Genomic DNA, 9625 nt, shown 5'->3' with positions numbered 1-9625 from the left:
GGCGTCCACGCAGCCCCCGAGATGAGACAAACCTGTCTGGGCATGTTCCTGAAGTTGCACAGCTCTGGGATGTCCATAAATCATCAGTCCCGGCACGCTCCAGTGACACATAGCAGATGCCTATGAGCATGCACACTCAGCAGAGTTTAGCAGAAACAAAGTGGAGATTGGTGTGCTCATTCTAAGCTTTTATTAAGCAGTATATACAGGACAAAGTGGTCATGGAGGTCTCTCACTTCAACTCCGAGAGAGAACAGAAAGTGAAAAGTAGAAAAACACAACAGAGTGGAAGAGATAAGGCTAGCTTCCATTCTCAGGCTTTCCAAGCCTAGAAAGTAAACACAGACATGTGATGTACAAACAATCACACATCCAGCAACAGAGGAGTGAAATGCTAACAGACCAATAATCAGAAATGGGTAAATTTGAATTTCCCCACAGAGAAAGGGAGAGGAGAACATCTCCTGTTGGCCATTGGGAGGGTCCGAAATGGCCCGGCATCAGCAGCGAGCTGTGGGGCACCACAACTTTCACCCACCAACAAGGTGAGGAGAATTTGCATAACTTTGATGTTCTCTTGAAACAACTTAATCATGGAAAGGCTCAACTCATCAGATCCATTCATGGCTCCTGATGTCATTCTTCTCCCCAAATGGCCATGCTGTTGGACTCCAACTCCCACCAGACCTAATTAACAGTCGGTGATCATAATGTCCAACAATATATGGAGGAAATTACACTGGCTACCCCTGCAGGATAAGTTCCCGTTTTGAGTGAGCCTTGGGTAAAATCATCTCCATGCTTACTGAGGCAGATGGGAGTTGAAGTCCAGCAACATCTAAAGAGTCACCCACCCCTGGAGTAGAGATAGCTCTGGGTGTGATTACCATGGATAGATCAGGGTCTCAATTCTGACCTAGCATAATGCAACTCATTATGTCAGGGGTGGGAAACCAGCGGCCCTCCAGATGTTGTGTTATTCCAACTCCCATCAACTCCAGCCAACATGGCCAAGGGAGATGGAGTCCAGCCACACCTGAAGGTCCACAGCATCCTCCATCCCTGACCTACATAGACCTTAGGAGTTCTATTTTGGTCCTCCAGGACCTACTTATATGTATGAATGACTGGCCATGATAGAAATAGTTTATTGCATTCTGCACCATTTGGTTAGCTTGCTGGAAGCTAATTGCTTTTACTGTGGCTTGGTTTCAGAGCGTTGCCAATAACTGTAGCACAGTCTCCACTTGTAAAGAAGTGACTGAGTTAGCAATGCTACAAATGCCCAGCCTACCATTCCTGGACATCTGATGGATCTACATTAACAGACTCAGGTGCTATAGATTTAGTGTTAGTTATGCAATTCAGGTTAGGTGCCCTGTGAGCCACTGTGCTCTACTATATTTGACTGTGCATATAGGCCACATTTTCACAAGCACTGAATCACACTCCTTTCCAGTAATGGATGCATAGAAAGCCTGGAAACCAATTCCATTGCTTAGTTTCAAAGGATGGTTCCAAGACCTATAATTAAAACTCCACATGAAAAGTCCTGTATAAAAGTGCCCGGAACCCAGAAGATCGTTCAGTGCCTCTAATAACGTCTGTCTGCAGCTACAGTTGAGAGCACCGGGTAAGTTTTATTTTGCTCATTCTCTTCTCAAAGCTCTTATTGGGAGTTGACAAAAAAGGTTGCTCCATCACAGGGGTCGGGAAATCTGAGGGCCACGTCCATTCCTGGATAGTATTCTGAGGGCCACATGCCAGTGGTTGGTAGAACCACAGGCAAAATTTGTTGAAGCAACAAATGCAAACTTTACCTTCTGCGCAGTAGGCTAGTTTCTACACAGTCTCATAACCCCATCTCTGTTCTCCATCCAGGCTAACAAGGGATCAAAGACTATGTCTTAGCCAGGAAGAAATGCTCAAGGAGGGTGTGATGCAAAGCTGGTTAAGGAGCATGGAGGAGTAATTCCATAATATTCTTGGATTGCCATCAACCCCAGTCAATGTGGCCTGTGGTCAGTGATGATGGGAGTTGTAGTTTCGTAATGTCATTGGATTCCATTGCCCAGCAGCTTCAGCCAGCAAAGCTAGTCTTCAGGGATGATGGGACCTGTAGTCCAACAACATCTGGAGGGCCACAGATGTCCCTCGTCCTTGTTTTGCAACATGGGTTCTGCAAAACTCTACTTTCATTCCCCCTCCCCGAGAGTTTCCAAAAGTAGACAGTACGGCTTTGATTATTTCATTTCATCCCTCCCTCCCTCCCTCTCTCCTTCCCTCTTGTGTTCAGTAGGATCCTGAAAGTCCCACAAGATGACATGCTGCATTTCTCCAGGAGTTTCCAGAGATGGTGGATTTTACGGGAGCAACAGTGAAGTGCTTGTTGACATTGCTCCCGAGAGCAGAGTGCGGGTCCAACCGGGACACTGTGCCCTCACACTCCCTCCAGCCCAAGTCAGCACCACCAATGAACCCTTCAGAATATCTTGCCACTATGTAAGTTATACCAAAAAGGCAGAGATGAAGTGTGTGTGTGTGTGTGTGTGTGTGTGAGAGAGAGAGAGAGAGAGAGAGAGAGAGAGAGAGAGAAGCAGACTGAGCAACTGAGCAACTGCAACTTGATTGACCACCATCTACAATGTCCACCATTTGTGGCTACTGTGGCCTAGTGTCAGGGCTGGAATCGGACACAGGTCAGCCCTAAAGGAAGCACGTCTCCTTGTCAGTGAAGTTAACTTTTTAATTGGGGAAACAAACATGCAACTCAGCCTAGTGGTCTCAGCAACACTTCCCAGTAGGTCTTGCCCCTATGGAGCAGTTGCCAGGGCTGAAGGTCCCTGCCTTACATTCTTCTCTAAGGTGCCTCCACACCCGAATGTTTCCCAAGCAGTCTTAAACTGCACCTGCACACCTCTGACCTCTGTTCTGCTCTTCTCATTACCCTGTGAATTCTTGAAGACCGATGGGCGGTGGGGGGGGGGGAGCTTGTTGCAGCAGGAGAGGGAAACTTCCTGGGTTTTTCAGCAGTCCTTATACCTCCTCCTTTGCTTCAGTCTTGGAGTATGAACTGCTCCCTGTCACAAACTCTTTCTGCTCACTAAACCCTGTTGCCCCTTCGGCATCCAACACCTCCTCCCAATCTTCTCACTCTGACCTCTCCACATTCTCCCACCACCAATTCCTTGGCTCTGAGCCTTTCTCATCCTCTTCGTCCAGCCAGTCCATGCCATCTAGTTCTAACAGAGGTGGTAAACATGTGTCTTAAATAAATACCAGCCAGTCAGGGAACCACATCACCACCATGGTGGTGTTAAAAATGTCCAGTTAGTAGACAGAAGAACCTGCTAAAGTTCTAAGAAGAGCCTGCTGGATTAGGCTAGTGACCCATTTATTCCAGCATCCTGCTCTCACAGTGGCCTCCCAGATGCCCCAATGGGAAACCCAGAAGCAGGATCAAACACAAGAGTCCTCTCCATTCCTGTGCTTTCCAGCAACTGGTCTACTGAGGCATGAGTGTCTCCAACTGTGGAGACAGGGCATAGCCATCACGACCAGCTTAGACTGCAAATCGGCTCATTCCTGAGATCATCCCCGGCTATTTACTCCCCACCCCAAGTCAATAACAAACAGGTGATCAGGAAATACTGTCAACAGTTAATTGCACAGCTCTGCACTGTACAGCTCCAGAGACTTTCAGACGTGCCTGAGTTCTGTTGTGGGGAAGGCACTTGTGAAAGTGCACTTTGCATACCTGGAGGTGGCTCACAGTGAGCTAGACAGCTGATAGCTCAGTGCTAGAGGTCAAACTTCAACAACATCTCCAGGTAGGGCTGTGAATGTCCTCTGCCTGAAACCCTGTAGTCTAAACTGATAAAAAGGTAAAGGTACCCCTGCCTGTATGGGCCAGTCTTGACAGACTCTAGGGTTGTGCGCCCATCTCACTTAAGAGGCCGGGGGGCCAGCGCTGTCCGAAGACACTTCCGGGTCACGTGGCCAGCGTGACAAAGCTGCATCTGGCGAGCCAGAGCAGCACACGGAAACGCCGTTTACCTTCCCGCCAGTAAGCGGTCCCTATTTATCTACTTGCACCTGGGGGTGCTTTCGAACTGCTAGGTTGGCAGGCGCTGGGACCGAGCAACGGGAGCGCACCCCGCCACGGGGATTCGAACCGCCGACCTTTCGATCGGCAAGCCCTAGGTGCTGAGGCTTTTACCCACAGCGCCACCCGCGTCCCTTTAGACTATCAGTCTAAACTGATAGTGCAGAGCTAAATGGACCAATGATATAGCTCAGCATAATGCACTTTCTTAAGCTTCAGTTTAGGCATGAATATTCCAACTCTACCTTCTATGATTTTATGTGTGGTACTTTTTATTTATTTATTTAAATGAACCTGGATGCAAAGTAACTCCTGCACCAAGTTAATGGCAAATAATCCAGAATCCAACCAGAATTCTGACTGATGTGGTGAGCTGAGAGACTGACTTGTCCTGCCCTTCCCTTGTTATAGAAGGAAGCCAGCTGCAACATGCTTCCCGCTACGAAGTCTTTCTGCTCCCCAAACAATTGGATGTGTCCCTCTCGTACTGGATCCTGCAGAGGATGGACTGGTTCATCAAGTCTTGGGACGCGAGTAGGAATACAGCCACAAAGCTGTGAAGTGGTTTTCCCAGGGGGGTATCTGTGTAGCAATGTTCATAATGGTAAAGTCTCCTGCAGGCAAACCTGCAAACCATGTTAGTCCCCAATGCAGTCTACGAAACACATAATAAATGGGACATGTAAAATGCTCATCTGTAAAGGCTCTGCTCTTATAAAGTGCATGTCATGTAAAATTTATTTTATTTTATTTTTAGTTGAATTTTCCTTAAGCCAGTTATGGGGAACTTTGTGACACTCAAGATGCTGTTGAATGTCACTCCCGTCGTTCCTGGTGGGATACTGATGTGAAGTGAATGTCAACAACATCTGCCAGGAGCAGGTTAACTTATTTTTGCCTTAAACTCCAAACCCTATTTCTTTGCACCTGCTTCAATGCCTTTTCCTCTCTTGGGGAATTGGTGCAACTTCTTTCTGGGAGGTGATTCCAACCAATAAGGGATCATGCCATCACTCCCAACCACTCAGGGATCACAGTATGGTGATGTCACAATGACAAGCCAATTCAGATTTGAACAAGTGGTGATGTAGTGTAGGCACTTGTGTTGTATATCCTCTTACTAAACATGGGATGAATTGGATTACCCAGTGTGATATCCCAAGTACCATGACTTTTTTTTAAAAAAAGGACCCTCCCAGGCAAATCCATCATTGCAGAGATATACCTCACTGTAAAAATATGTAACTTTCTAATGCAAAGATTCCCTGTCTCTCTTACTGGGGAGTATGTATACAACTGAGTGCTTCAATAAAATCCTTGTACTTTTTAATTGCTTTTGCATGTCTAATTCATTCCATGGCTCCTATTCCCTTTCCATTGTGAACCAAATTCATGAAAATATCAGGAACCTGAACATCAATTCCTCACCTTCAGAGCTGCTGGTATTTAAATCTACAGTGTGGTCAGGACTGGGATTGGGTTGGTGGGCTGTGATGCAAGAGGAGGGGGAGAAAGAAACAAGGGGGGCTGACTGCTGATAATCTTAGTTGGAGGAGAAGACAATGCCCTTTTGAACCACTTTGAGACTCCTTAGGTAAAGGTAAGGGGACCCCTGACCATTAGGTCCAGTTGTGACCGACTCTGGGGTTGCGGCGCTCATCTCGCTTTATTGGCCGAGGGAGCCGGCGTACAGCTTCCGGGTCATGTGGTTAGCATGACTAAGCTGCTTCTGGCGAACCAGAGCAGCGCACGGAAACACCGTTTACCTTCCTGACGGAGAGGTACCTATTTATCTACTTGCACTTTGACGTGCTTTCGAACTGCTAGGTTAGCAGGAGCTGGGACAGAGCAACGGGAGCTCACCCTGTCGCGGGGATTCGAACCGCCGACCTTCTGATCAGCAAGTGCTAGGCTCTGTGGTTTAACCCACAGCGCCACCCGCGTCCCCTTGAGACTCCTTAGGGTAGTGATAAAACGGGATATCAAATCCAAACTCTTTCTCCTCCTCCTCCTCTTCTTCTTTTTTTCCTGACTTCAATTGCTTGGAAAGAGGGAGCAGGGATACCAACCCTTCCCTCCCTGACTCGTGTTGCCCCCAGAGAGGAGAACCTCAGTGGAGGCTCTGGAGAGCTTGGAGCAACTGGGAGGGGGCACTGGCTGAATAGAAGCCTGAACAGGAGGGTTCAGTCTTGTCACCTAGAACCAGGCATCACCTGGGCAGAGAGGAGCAAACCCATCCGGCCCAAAAAAGTGTGCATATGCGGTCCCAACATTCTCAGAGAGGGCAACCAACTTTTGTGCATGTCAGCACCATGCCTGATTTCTAAAAAAAACAAACAAAAAACTTTACAGGCGGAGCATGGAAACTTGAGGTATTAGGAGATGTGGTATGGAAGGGACAGGGTGGAAATCCCCCCCCCCCGGGTAAATAAGCAATTTGTCAGGATCTCAGGCATACACAAGAAAGCTCTGACAAGAATTAAGGAGCCTCTGGCCGATTTATGGTATGTTTATTTACAACAGGGGTCAGCAAACTTTTTCAGCAGCGGGCCGGTCCACTGTCCCTCAGACCTTGTGGGGGGCTGGACTACATTTTGAAGAAAAAAATAATGAACCAATTCCTATGCCCCACAAAGAACCCAGAGATGCATTTTAAATAAAAGCACACATTCTACTCATGTAAAAACATGCTGATCCCCGGACCGTCCGCGGGCCAGATTTAGAAGGCGATTGGGATGGATCTGGCCCCCGGGCCTTAGTTTGCCTTCCCATGATTTACAATTAACACAGAGAGAGTGGCACTGAGCCATCCGCCCTTGGTCACGAATTGCTCACTCTGAACCTCTGCCCCTTCCACAGCATGGAGTGCAGCTCGCCAATGTCCCATCCTCCCTCCCTTGTACTTCCCTTGCATTTTAACCCTTTCAGCTCTCCTGGAGCGGTGGATGGACTTCTCCACTATCAAATGAAGAGGCCTGCCTTCTGGTTGCACAGCAACTCCCTCAGGGCTGCCTGTTTCCTCCCCCAGCCCACTGAAAGCCTTCTGAGTCTACTTCTCCATCTGCGGCTGGAAACTGTGGAGGACGTGGGGACAAACAAATCCATTCTTGCTCTGACTATGACTGCAATCCCTCATCTCCAGAGTCTGACTCTTCCCAGGGGTCTGACTCAGCCGTGACTCTGACACCCATTCATGTTTTAGGGCTAGCTATTAGAAAGAATGAAAGCCATGAAGTGTAGGAAAGGCCATAGATTAGTTCTTCCAACTTATCATGTTTGATGCCAGCCTCAATAGGTTCCAGATTGTAGGGCTAGGTGGAGAAACTTTTTTAAGTTGCAGGGCTACATTGGTTAATTCAATACTGGATTAATGCAGAGGTTTTCAACCTTTGCGAGTCCATGGCTCCCTTGACTGACATTCTTTCTGCAGCACCTGAACGATGGGGGTGGAGACGCTCCTTCAGGTATACTGGGATGAGACCGTTGAGGACTTTAAAGGTCAGCACCAGCACTTTGAATTGTGCTTGGAAATGTCCTGGGAGCCAGTGTAGGTCTTTCAGGACCAGTGTTATATGGTCCCGACGGCCACTCCCAGTCACCAGTCTAGCTGCCACTTTCTGGATTAGTTAAAACATAATAAAACGCTACAGCACCCAGTATTCCCAGGAGGTCTCCCATCCAAGTACTAACCAGGCCTGACCCTGCTTAGCTTCCGAGATCAGATGAGATTGGGTGTGTTCAAGGTAGCATGGGGATAGTATAGTACTAGCACTGTTACCAGTGTCACACAATACCCATTCTGTATCTGCAATAAATCAGTATTTTTGTGTGGTAGCACCAACACTTTGGAACTTCCTGCCTATTGGGATCAGACAGCAGTGGCGTAGCGTGGGTTGTCAGAACCCGGGGCAAGGCAAGTAATTTGCACCCCTAACCCGTGGATTTGCGCCCCCTAACCCATGCATTTGCGCCCCCTAACCCTAACCCCCAAATGTTGCGCCCGGTGCAGCCGCCCCCCGCACCCCCCACGCTACGCCACTGTCAGGCAGGCACCTTCACTGTACTATTTTTTGGCACCTGATAAAAACATTTGTGTTTAGATAAGCATATCTACATGCAAGATGGTGGGTTTTTTGGCTAGGTTTTTTTTATAGAAAAATTGGATCATTTTAATTGTTTTTAGTAATAATTTTATTATTTTATTCTTTTTTAAAACTGCTTTGAGGGTTTGCTTGTTTTTTACAATCTAGTGGTGTATGAATTTTATAATATTAAATAAATAAATGCCCTTGTGGCAGCTTTCCAGGGGCACATGGGTGGAAACAGAAGTAAAAGTGGACAGAAATGAATGCCAATTTTTCCTTTTGCACATACACTCTGACACACTGATCTCTACCCTCCCTCCAGGCAAGCAAGCGGCTTTGTCGGAGTTTAAAGAGATATTCAGGCAAAAACACTTTGGCTGTGTGTGAAGGAGAGCTAGTAAGGGGTGTTAGGAGAATTATAAGGTCTAAGATATAAAATAAATGTTCATAAATGTACCAGGCAAACATGTACATAAGCATATAAACCACATGTCTGAAACAGTATAGGAAAAAAAAGTCCTGAAACCATTTTGTCTCTCCCAAATTGACTTCAAATGTTTCTCTGCAAGGACTAAGGAAATGAGAAAACCTCTCCATTTCATAGCTGTCAAATGGCCCTTATTTGGCGGGAAACTCCCTTATCCCAGTGCCGTGTCCCACTGCTCTCCCTTATTGATGATGTCCCTTAAATTTCCCAGGTTTCAAAGGAAGCAGCTCCTCTCCCTCCCTCCCAGCCAGCCAGGGAGGAGGGAGGCTCCAACTTTGTTGCTTGGCTGCGTTGCTCACCCAATAAGGAGTCCAAGAATGACTGAGGGGGGTAGAGCTTGCATGCCTTGTGCCAATCAAATCGGCCGCGTTGCCTGGAGACTCGCCTTTGCTCAGCACTTCCCAGCGGAGAGGTGACGGTGGTTTTCCTTGCTGCATCCTCTTTGCCAGGTTGCTGCGCTGTGGGAACCACCGCTTGAGGCTTCGTTTGGCTGCTGGCTGGGCTTTCTGCCTTTGGCTCGGAGGGGCTCAGAAGTTGAACATACGTGTGCCCAGAAAATCCCTTATTTTGGCTGCTGATCCCATATTTTCAAGGCTGCTGGTCCTTTATTTTCAAATCTGTAAGTTGATAGCTATGCCCCATTGTCTCTGTCCCACAAATCCTTTCTTAAGTGGTATCAGTGCATGAATAGGGTGAGCCTGTGACCTGGATTCAGGAACTGAGTATTTACCATCACAAAAGAATCGCCAGACTGCCCAAGTGATGCAATCAATGATCATTCTCAGGTAACCTGGTAGACAGGTTTTCTGCTGTAGACTGCCTCTTCTGTGATGTATGTATGATGTATTGTGGGGAGGAGGGTCTTGGTCTGCAGGGTGGACCAACACCAGCTGATGACATGACTCCCTAAATCAACACAGACTGTGGAAACTTCACACTGGACTTCAG

General features: G+C 47.5%; 1 long non-coding RNA gene across 2 annotated transcripts; it reads left to right on the top strand.

The window, feature by feature from the left end:
* The first annotated feature begins 398 nt into the window (after positions 1-398).
* LOC310751554 lies at positions 399-4797 on the top strand. Of its 2 annotated transcripts, none has more exons than XR_014542609.1 (3): positions 399-545; positions 2300-2502; positions 4517-4797. It is a non-coding gene; the product is annotated as an uncharacterized lncRNA (long non-coding RNA). The 2 variants fall into 2 exon arrangements; XR_014542610.1 differs by having other exon boundaries at positions 2297-2502.
* Positions 4798-9625: the final 4828 nt, after the last annotated feature.

Source organism: Podarcis filfolensis (genome assembly GCF_964270895.1).
Source record: "Podarcis filfolensis genome assembly, chromosome: 16".
NCBI lineage: Eukaryota > Metazoa > Chordata > Lepidosauria > Squamata > Lacertidae > Podarcis > Podarcis filfolensis.
The sequence above is the reverse complement of the archived record's forward strand: the minus strand, read 5'-3'. Positions and strand labels throughout refer to the sequence as shown.